This window comes from Alligator sinensis, unplaced genomic scaffold, assembly GCF_000455745.1.
Source record: "Alligator sinensis unplaced genomic scaffold, ASM45574v1 scaffold647_2, whole genome shotgun sequence".
NCBI lineage: Eukaryota > Metazoa > Chordata > Crocodylia > Alligatoridae > Alligator > Alligator sinensis.
Window position 1 is genome coordinate 1,455,124 of NW_005841832.1, and position 11,689 is coordinate 1,466,812.

The following is an 11,689-nucleotide window of genomic DNA, read 5'->3' on the forward strand; positions in this document are numbered from 1 at the left end:
CTTTCCACGAAAAGAATAGTTAATGTCCTCCTTAATACTAGCAAAGGGACAGCTCTTAGGGAGAGAGGGTTCTTTGATTAAGATTCTTAAAGATGAAGAAAAAATGAATGTGAAGCCCTTGCTTAAAACCTCACTCTTTTCAGACACAGTAATTATTTTCTTTATCTTCCTGTATCTTTAGTAAGAAGGTTAAAAAGGGTGGGTGTCTTTTAATAGTGATCATTTCTTATACGACAGTGGCCTGAGGTCTCTGCACACGAAGCTCTGAATCTCAGTTAACTATAGGATGTTGTACCAATCCAGTCATCTGAATGTTCTTCACTTTTTAGGCCCATGTATGTAATTGAAAGTAACACAGTGAGTCTCCTGAGCCCCAGTCCCATGGCCTGTCCATTCGACCACCTAGAGGAGTGAGGATCCAATTACATTTAAATGTACATGTTTGTCCAGTGATCTTTCAGAGGCCGTAAAACTAAATGCGCTGAACCAGCAGCTGTAGAAAGGAAGGTCTGCATCTTCCCAGAGGAGCAAGGTGGAGACATGGTCTGGGCTTAAAGTTGAAATGTTGTGTTTGTGGTGGTTCAGCAAATATACAAGGAGGAAGAAGTTTTCTCTTTTTTTGGTGATACTTTTTACTGGACCAACTTGGGAGAGATGATGCATGAGATCATTATGTCGGGCAGTTGAGCTTGTGACCTCACAAAGGTCTTTGTCAATAATAGGGAGCGATACTGCAGAGCCTTTCCTGTAGAGGTTTTGTAATGCAATGGACAATACATTGACCTTCAAAGGGCAACAAAGGTTGTAGGGTGAAAGGCCCATTAGTGTTGCACTAGAGTTCTTGCTACCCATTGGAGAAGATGACCTATCAATGGAAGAAGGTACACAATGCCTGTAGCCTAGCTTCCTTTTTTGCAAGTGCTTCTGTAACACAAGGAAGAGTACTTTTTTGCCTTTTAGAACTTTGGTGGTTATTCAAAGGTTACAGATTCAGATCCAACCAGAGTCTTAAGCTTTCCTACTGCCTAGTGGAGTGGTGGAAGATGCAACAAAGGAGGAACTGCTTAATGTCTATTTTGCTTCCATCATCATGTGCACTAGCCCTATGACTACAGGACTAGAAAAACTGATATACATAAAGAAGGAGAAGCACTGCTTGTGATCTGCAGCCAGCACATCAGAGAACTCGGGATTAATATAACTGAATTCAAGTCAGTTGGGCCTGCGAGGAAATAACCTTAGCTTGCTGCAGGATCTAGCTGGAGACATCTTCGAGCCAATGGCAATAACTTTTTCAAACTCCTGAATGATATGAGTTCCTGGAAGACTGGAAAAGAGCTGACAACTGTGCCCGTCTTTAAAAAGGGAGGAAAAAAGAAGGATCCATGGAATTACAGACTGGTCAGCTTTTTCAATAGCTGAGAAGTTACTAGAATAAATGTATATAGAATGGTTGACTTGTAAGAATCTGGAAGATGAGGGAGTCATCACCTAGCAGTTAGTATGATTTGATATGATTGATGCCAATCAAACTTGACTTCCATCTTTGGCAGGGTAACTGGATAAAGGAAAGGTGGTAGACATAGTATACCTAAACTTCAATACAGCTTTTGACCTAGTTCTATATGGCATTTTCATAAGTATGTTGAAGAAATATGGCCTAGATAGAACTATCAGAAGAAGGTGGATAAGTAAGTGGCTGAATAATTGCAAAGGATAAATTATTTATAGAATGGTCAGGCCTCAACTGGGGTTCCATGGGGTATATATTGTATGGCTGTTTTGTTTAAAACACAGAACAAAAAAACTTTTTAAAGTTCTTCTTTAAAAAAGGGATCTCTCTCTCTCTTTAATGAGGAGGGCTGACATTTAGCATTTAATCATATGATTCTGTTGTGCCCCAGCTCAAGTCTGGGATCGTGCCCGGTATGCAAAGGCCAATAAAGATACCAGGGGTGAAAGTACAAAGAAGGTTTATTGCTAGCAATAAAAGGTGCAAGCGGAATAATTCACGTAACAAGCACAAGCACACTATTACTTCTAAGCATCTTTTATACAGGAGTTTTCAAGCCTTTGCAAGCGTGCTTGTTTAATGATTGGTTATAAGTGAGTGACGCAAGAAGTTCTTTACTGAGCATGTCTCTATACCTGTGTTTTAGCCATGTATTTCATTTACATACATGTGTGTTTCATTAGCATACTTTTTCCCCACCTAGGGGTGTGATTTTTAGTATTTTAATGAGCCCTTTAACCCAGTACTCTGTTTCTTCTTTTGTTTTCAAGCCTCCTTTATCTGAGACTGTCTCCTCCTTATCATTGCAGATGGGCATTTTTCACATAGCATTCTCTTCTTCTTATTGTCTCCAAGTAGAGGTTTCTAGGTCATTCCTTATGTGGTGGGAGAAATCTCCCTAAGGTTCGTTGTTTAGCTGTAATTTGATTGACAGACAACGCGGGTAAAGAAAGACAGCTGTTTATTTGCTCGAGCAAAGACCATAAAACCAGCAAAAGGCAAAATGGCCCCCCCTAAAGGGTGAGGCGATCTTTTAAATTTATTACAATAAGGCAAGACTTACAGGGTTAACAAAAAAGCAATATTTGGGCGGTGCTTTACAAATCTTTGTAACAGCATATTTCTATTAAGCTGAACTAGCACTTTTTAAAAGCTAAAAGTTAAGTAACAGTAACATTATAATATGTTAGCAAAACCTTACACAGTAGTAGATACTTCTCAAGGACACAACCACTGCACCCAGAACAATGGTTTCCCTGTCTTATCTTACTTCTTGCTGTAGCTGATTTTTCAGCACACAGACACAGATCCACTTTTTAACTCAGAAAATGCTTAATACAGTTAAAATGATTACTTGACACAAGCAAAGGCTTAGCTATCATTCTGCCTTGTGGTCAGCTGCATTGCTAGGCCACAGGTCATGCCTTGTATTCAGCTGTAAAGCTAATACTTCTTAATAATCCAAATTATTGTTAACCTAACAGTATGCTATCAGAAAACTATTCTATTTCAGGGTAATAACAAACATGCTCACCACACTTACAATTCCAAGAATCCTGTGTCTCCTAGCATCGTGATAATGAGCACCTACATCAGCTTGATGATAAAATTCAATCATTTGGAAACACAGGGCCTGCATTTATCCAGGTTCCTGGGTAATCCTCAAAGCCTGATGAACCCACCTGGGCTATTGAATGGCATGGTAATTGACTTGTGGGTATTTCTTGCACGGAGGACTATGGTGATGTCTATTCTATAGAGAGATAGGTAGCCATGTTAGACTGAAGGCACAGTATATATATTAACTAAGACATGTGAGAAACTATAAGCTTTCATGAACCCAAGTTAACTTCATCAGATGCTGTGAAAGGATGTGCAGAAAGCAGAGTGCAAGAAGGAGAGAAAAATTAGAATACCTATGACAAGGGACCGGGGAGAGAGGAGGGGCGGTGCTAGGACAGAGAAACAAACGTTAAACCCATAGGAACAAAGGGGTCACAAAAACTAACCCAGGCAATGGCATAAGAACCCATAGTCCCTGTTTAAACCATACTTAATACAGTCCACTTTGTGTGTGATTTTTTTGCTGTGGAGTTTCCCATTCAAAATGGTTCTTAATTTTTATTTTGTCTGAGAACAGCAGTCCTAAGGTCAGCAACGGAGTGTCCAGGGAGGCTGATGTGTTCTGCCACAGGGTTTTGTATCTTTCTGCAGTAGATGTCAAATCAGTGTTCATTCATATTTACATGTACAGATTGCCATATGTGTCTCGTGTAGACAGCAAAAAGGCATTGTAAGCAGGTGATAGCATATATAACATGGGTACAGCTGCAGGTGAATGAACCTTAGAGGTTATACCCATTGTTATTGTCACAACCCAGTGATTTTGGTGCCTCAGCACGATGGAATTTTCTTGCCACATGAGAGCCTCTTGCACAGCGAGGGTTTTGCTGCAGAGAAGGACCTCGGTGCAAGAGAGTTCCCGCCAATTTGCAGCCTTCTTTGCAGGGTGCATTTCTTCCTTGCAGCACAGAAATGCACGGTGCAAAGAGTTCCCGCTATTCGAATGCAAATTTGTGTCCCACTATTGGCCAGTTCTAAATTATTCCCACGTAGCGGCTAGTAATTGGCTAGCTAGCCGTTTAAAATTTCGTGCGACTTCCGCCCAAGTCGAAGAACTTTGAGCACGCTGCAGAGTGCCTCTGAAGAGATCTGACTTGCGGCTAGCTGATCGATAGACTGATCACCTATCGATCCTTCTTCCCGTCGCCGCGCGCAATCCCAGACGTACCCTTTTCCCGCCGGCTTGATTTGCGGACGGATTAACTGGCTTGGGCCTCGGCAGCTGGAACAACCCACGTGGTTGTTCAGACGACCGGACCATCTGCGTTGCAACTACAGGCGGCATAAGTAAACGTTTTTGCAACCATTAAACCTTGTCTGCCTCTCCATTCACCAGCCCGCCCTGACGAACGAGCAATTTCTAAATCACCTCGAGTCGGCTGTGGCCGTCCGAGACAGTTATTAGGTCCAGTGATGATGTAGTCTGTACTGATGTGAGGACACAGCAGGTATTTAGGTCTACTGCAAGGCCTGGTGCCTCAGCAAGGATGGGAGATGATTAGTCAGCTGTTTGAGAGACATCATTTGAGGCTGGGAGGTGCTGCCTGTAAGCCAGGATAGGTTTGTCCCCAAAGGCTACCTTGAGACAGCCTATTCTGCTCCCTTTGCTGGTTCCTAGCCTAGTGTTACCAAGCTGGTATTTGTATGCAAGACTGATTATTTTCCCAGTGTCATGTAATTTTTGTTTTGAATACTTTAGGTTGCTTTCAGGGTGGGGCTTATTTGTGTGCATCTTAGAACATGATGAAAATCCCTTCTCTCCAAAAGTAAGTGTAGGTTTTCATTTGGTTCCATGTGTTTTTTACTTAGCTTTTCACCAGTCTGTCTTGCCATAGGCATTGCAGTTGGTTTGTATTGCCCATGCTGCTTGCTTATCTAGTTGGGGCTGCTGTTTCCCCTTCACTGAATGTTGATGATAGTTACTTTTTTTTAATGCACACTTAGGATGGAAACAGATGTTGCCTTTGTCCTACCATAACTTTATTTATGGTACCACAAAGGCCAAGCAAATGGATGTCCACATCCCTTGTCATTCCACAGATGCCCAGAATTTGGGGCCACAACAAAGTTAGTAATAGTTTCTGCCATTTTATGGCAGCGGACATCTGTTTGCTTTAAGGTGCAAGACCACAGGCATCCCAGCACTGACTGTACTCCCCAGCTGCACTGGGCAGGGACCCCTGGGGCTTTGGAGGCCCATTCCTGCGTGCCCTGCAAATTTCCATGCAGGATAGAGCCTTTGGGAGCATCTGCCTGGCTTTTCCCTCTAACAAAGATGTGCCCCAGGCAATCTCAGTGGTGTCTCTCTAAGTGGGGAAAGCCAGGATTTTGCGCATAGAGACAGATCCCAGTCAATCTCTGAGGTATGTTTCTAAGTGGGGAAAGCCAGGGTTCCTTGTTTACAGAGAGGCACCCTGGAGATTGCCTGGAGTGTGTCTCTGCAAGTGGGAAACCCTGGCTTTCCCCTTACAGAAGCATACCCCAGGGAATCTCCAAGGTGAGTTTCTGTAAACAGGGAGCACAGAACCTTTTGTCCTGCAGGATCGGGCCTCTTTCCAATGTTGGACAAGAGATGACATAAATGACTAAACAAGGCAGGAAGTATTGTAAAGATGAAGCTAGAACAGAGAGATGTGGATGAAACTCACGTAAAGGGCAGCAAAGTGTCTTGTACGTACCACAGTATGCCTCATTGACTTGGTTCAGTACATGAGCTCCAACTCAGGAGGAATGAATAGCCTCTTCCTCCTGTGCACCTGACAGGCCTGGCTTTCCTGTCTCCTCAGATTTAAGTTCTGCCAAACAGTTTAAGCTGGCTTGGTGAAGTCTCTTGTCACTTAGCACTCAATTCAGTTGATCACTTAGGAGAGAGCTTGTTGGATCATCTTTAGAAAAGGGGTGAACCTGCTTTGTCAAAAAACACAGAGGGTTCAGCATTGCTGTATGTGGTGATAATTTTCATAGCCATTAATTATTGAGCTTCTGTTATCAATAAGAGTAGAGTTTCTGCTTCAGTAAAACAATGAGGTGCTGCAATACATTGCTTCAGCACTTTAAAGAATGCATATCCACAGTTGTAGGATTGGTTGTAGCAGGGCTGTTGGCTGTAGCTGTGTTGGTCTAAGGACATAGGCAAGCAGAGTGCTTTGGGTAGGTGTGATATATTTTTAGACCAACTAAATAGTTGGAAAAAAGTTCTTTGAAAGCTTTCGGGCACAAACGCCCTTCTTCAGGCAGTGGGAGATTGCTGTTGTTCTGAGTTCTCCAAAGTAGAAAAGAAGCTAAAAGTCTGACAAGAAGTCTGTGAAAATGTAAATAGGTGGAAGTTTGGAGGACAATGGGTAGAGATAGGAGGGGAGGGAGGAAGGGGCGTAAAATGTGTGAAGGAATGCAAATGGTAACCTTTAGACAGGTACCTGGTGAATCAGATATCAGGCAGGTTATAATGTGTCATAAATCCAATGTTTACACTAAGTCCATGATTTTTTTGTATCCAGTGGATTTATGAAGTGAAGTTCATAGGCTTGTCTACAAAAGGTGTTTTGTAAGTTTCCTTTGAGGATTAGACCTGAGAGATTGGAGAGGGAGTGGCTGTCTTGTGAGAAGTGGGCACCCACCGGTAATTGGATATTTTTGTCTTTGATGGATTTTGGGTGTGTGTTCATTCTGGTATGCAATTGTTGTTTGGTTTCTCCTACGTATTTTCCATCAGGGTATTTGGTGCACTGGATGAAACATATAACATTTCTGCAGGTGTAAGATCCAGGAAAGGTGATGGTTCTGTTTTAGGGTGTCGTTATTGTGGGAATGGTGGAGATGTGTTGGCAGGTTTTACATTTCTTGTCCTGGCATGGTCTGGATCCATTAGGTGTGGTTTGGGTCATAGGGATGTTTGCTTCTGGTGATGAGGTTAGTGAGTTTTGGTGCTTGTTTAAAGAATAAGATGAGTGGCTCTGGAAATATCTCTTTGAGAATTGGATCTTCTTCTAGTATGGGTTGCAATTGTTCGAGGATTTTGTGTATAGGTTCCAGGGAAGGATGGTATGTCATAACTAATGGTGTGCGATTCGTGGTGATTTTCTTCTTGTTCTGCAGCAGTTCTTTGTGTGGTATCCAGGTGGTGCTTTCAAAAGTAAAGTCTGTCTTTCTGGATGAGAGTGTCCTTGTTGCATGAAAACCCATTTGAGATTTGTGAGGTGACAATTGTGGGTATTCTTCTTGGTGCAGATTCCTTGGTATTGGAGAGCTTGGCAGTAAATTACAGAAACCACTGCTAAAACAAGGATGTTCTTGGACAGGACTTACTGTGACCCTGTTGGTGAATTGCATTTATAGCTTCTAACACCACTTCTTCCAGAGTTTGCAGGAGTCAAAAAGCTATTCCAGCTCCACTTGAGTAATGCTTTTTAAGATGTTGGATAGTCTTCAGTCTTTCTTCCACTCAGTTATCATTTCTAATGTGTCCTTTTCTCTGATAGTGGCCTCTGAGTGCCCTCCATAAGCACCTGCTACAGCCTGCTGTCAAATATGGAACAATCTTTTAATGCTATTTTGGCAGAGGCAAACCTTTTGATAATACACTGGAAAGTACATGCCAAGACTTTCTTCTAGGGGTGGCCCAGCATACAAGTAGGGCTTCCAGGAAATATTAATCTGTGGAAATCCATGTTAATATCTAATCTCTCAGCTGTTCTGTCAGAGGCCAACTCTTCTCTCTTATCTGTCTCCAGGATAAGAATACTGACAGGTAACTGTGGGGTTTTGAATTCTTCATGTCAAGCCATCAGTTTCCAGTTGTGGAAGACCTTGGATGACACGTATAGAAGAGGTCCAGGTAGAAGTCTGTGCCTTCACAGGTGCTAGCAGTGGGGCATAGTGCACTTGAGATCTGGCTTTATTTGTAGTGTTCTTACTGGCCAGACCTCTGTGCAGTTGGGGAAGGACTAGTTTCCCTACCCTGTTCTGTTGTCTGGACTTCACTAACTTCATCATAACAATTTTTGCCCAGAATGGTGCAGGTCTACTTTGGAGTCTGGATATTTGCTGCAAAGGCTTTGTTCCAACCCAAATAATGCTTTGTATTTCAATGTGAACCTGCACTGCAGCAAAACCAGCTGAGGTACAGGGACATAAGGACACCAAAGGTGACCAGAGTACAGGCTGGAATAAACATGCAGGGTTTCTAATAGTTCATGCTTTCATAGATTCATAGATTGGAAGGCCGGAAGGCACCTCGGAAGATCATCAGGTCCAGCCCCCTGTACCAAGCAGGAAAGATAACTGAGGTCAGGTGACCCCAGCAAGGTGACTGTCTAGTTTTCTCTTAAAAATTTCCAGGGTAGGTGATTGCACCACCTCTGGAGGGAGCTTATTCCACAGTCTGGACACCCTGACTGTGAAGAAGTTTTTCCTAATGTTGAGCCTGAATCAATCTTTCAGGAGTTTGTTGCCATTACACCTAGTTTTCCCTTTGGGTGCCCTGGTGAACAGCTGCTCACTGAGCCCTTGATGTACTCTCCTAGTGTAGCAGTAAGTTGCTACCAGGTCCAGTCTCAGCCTTCTTTTCTTCAGGCTGAAGAGTCCCAGATCCCTCAGCCTTTCCTTGTATGGCTTGCTGTGTAAGACTCTGATCATACAGGTGGCTCTTCTTTGAACTCTCTCAAGCTTGTCCATGCCCTTGTTAAAGTGTGGTGCCCAGAACTGGATGCAGTATTCCAGCTGCGGTCTCACTAGTGCCGAGTAGAGCAGAAGAATCGACTCCTTGGTTTTGCTGGAGATGCGTCGATTGATGCATGCCAGATGATTATTTGCCCCACTGGCTCCAGCATTGCACCACTGGCTCACATTCATACTATGGTCTATTATTCCCCCCAGGTCCCTTTCATTCATGGTGCTAGTCAGTTTGGTGCTGCCAAGCCTGTAGGTGTGTTGGGGGTTGCTTGTCCCAAGGTGAAGCACTTTACATTTCTCGATGTTGAACTTTATCAGGTTCCGATCTGCCCAACTTGCTAGCCTGTCTAGGTCCACCTGTAACTGTAGCCTATCTTTAAGCATGACCATGCTTCCTCATAACTTGGTGTCATCCGCGATCTTGGCCAGTGAGCTCTTCATCCCCACATCCAAATCATTAATAAAGATGTTGAAAAATACTGGACTGAGCACTGACCCCTGCAGGACGCTGCTGCCCACTTCTCACCAGGATGAGACAGATCTGTTCACTGCAACTCTCTGGCTCTATCCTGCAGCCAGTTTCTCACCCACGTGACTGTCTTGGAGTAAATTTTCTCTTGAGGACAGTGGGGAAAAAAAGTATATCATTCTGCATTGGCCGGGAATCGAACCCAGGTCAACTGCTTGGAAGGCAGCTATGCTCACCACTATACCACCAATGCACATGTTTGTTTTTTTTTTGCTTAATAGTCTAGTCAAGTCAGTCCCAAGGTTGTTGTGACCTTTGGAGCACCTTAGATGTTGTGCATCATTGGTGATTCTTCAGGCAAAGTGACCTGGTAGTGCCCACCTCCTCTCCAGGTATGGATGGCCATTGGCTCAAGTCACAGGGAGCTCATCCACCCTTAGTCCTGCTGGGTGTACACGCACCCTCCTCACCCAGGCTAATCTAGGTGGAGGTGCCAATTTATTCACCAACAACCTGACCATGGAACAGGCTGTACTGGTTTACATGGGACCAGATAGCAGACCAAAATAGGCCTGGCTTGACAGGAAATAATAGTCACCTATTATACCTCTACTTTTATTCTTGCTGTAATCAGTGAGCTGTAGTACTTGTATATGTATGGGTTATTAAAGTTTAAAATGCCCAAAGAAGCCTATGTTGTAGGTTTATTGCCCTCCTCTGCTGCCGCCACTCCCACCCCAACCCCAATTGTTCTTGTTCCTGCCCAAATAGATTGGGCTAGTTTTGGAAATCACTAGGGTATATTTCTGTAAGCCACGCTGACAGTCATGCTCTTGGCCTGCAGAGAGTTGGTTTTCTTTCTTCTTTTTTTTTTTTTTGAGCGGGGGGGGAAGGGGAGGGGGTGGATTTGGCAGCGGAGACCAGCAGCAGTGACCAGAGCAGGGAATTCTGGGAACACAGTGATGTCAGGATTCATAGACATTTCCCTCCTTTCTGCTAACTAGCTCTTGCTTCCAATCCACCCATCCCCATCAGGCTGTTAACTCCAGCTCTTCCTACCATCCCACATTCCCCTTGCTTTAGCTAGCCCTCCAAAGACAGGGCTATAACATTTGAAAACAAAATCACCTCCAGAAACTGTGGCAGAAATGTCATATGCAGCCATCTTGGCATCTCTTTTGCTTATACTATACCTCCCCTGTTCTCTTCCCCCTCCCCACCCATCTGCCTTGCCTAGGGAGGCTGCGATCTCTTTAGATGGGGTGTCTGCGTGTGTCTTTGTGTGTCCATCACTGCCTTGACCTCAGTTGGCCTTCAGGTGCTCATGTTATCATTAGTGCTCCTGCTCTGTGACCCTTCCCCCCTGGTCTCTAGCAGCTAGTCCCCCTAGTACTTGCCAAGCAGCAGACTTTCCTCAACTGCCCAACACCAACCTGCTCAGGCTGGGGACACACATTACTACAGAATAATTTATCCTGGGCTTTCGTGTGCAGAAAATGTACTCTATAGCAGACAAAACCAAGCTCGCTCCAGCCGGCTGCTATTACAGTGCCTGGCCACAAGATGGTGATGGAGCCAGGTTTCATTGAGCAAAGGGACTAGGAGCGTGAAAAGGGAGGGCAGACCTACAAGATCCCTTCTGGGCAATGACTCTGCTGGGCATTGAAGTTGGTACACGTGATTTTTCAGTGGTACGTTTCTCCTGGATTTGAGGGTTGGCTATGTCATAGGGCTGTGTGCTGTGCATCCCCCTCCCCGTTTCTTCTACGCAGTAAAGGTAGTGTTAGGGTAATGCTGTAGCGGTGATGGCCCACGAATTATGAGAGGGGCCAAGATCTCTCGGGGTGATACTTTTATTGGACCAACTGTATAGTTGGGACGGAGTTAGACAAGCTTTCAAAACGCAGGACCTTCTTATGCAGGTCTGAGGAGTAAAATGCTGGCTTACCTCTGGGACCTGAAGAAGAATGTCTCGCCTTTGAAAACTTGCCTAATTCTCCCCCAACTGTTGCAGCTGGTCCGATAAAAGCGTTCACCCCAGGAAATCCTTGCCTCTCTCCCTTCCCTGGGCAGCCTTTTCCTCTGCCTCTGTCGCTGTGCCACGGTCCCTAAGCTGTGGGGTGAAGCTGGGTGCCTACCACAGACCTCCCCCAGCCTCCCCATCTCCTCCCGCCCCCCAGGGCAGAACCGCGCTCCTGCCTGGGCCTGCCCCTGCCCCGCAGCCCCCTCCCCTCCCTGTGCGGGCCGTGAGGGACAGCGTCTGGCAACGCGCACTGCAAGGGCTTGGGGCCCGGTGGAGCTGGGCTGGCTGGCTGGGGCCCTCTTCTCCCCGGCAGGCTCCAAGGAAGGTGTGTGTGTGTGTGTGTGTGTGTGTGTGTGTGTGTGTGTGCGCGCACTGACGCGCGCGCATCTCT

General features: G+C 44.9%; 1 non-coding gene across 1 annotated transcript; it reads right to left on the reverse strand.

Moving 5' to 3' along the window:
• Positions 1-9,456: 9,456 nt before the first annotated feature.
• TRNAG-UCC lies at positions 9,457-9,528 on the reverse strand. The gene has a single exon. It is a non-coding gene; the product is annotated as a tRNA-Gly (tRNA).
• Positions 9,529-11,689: the final 2,161 nt, after the last annotated feature.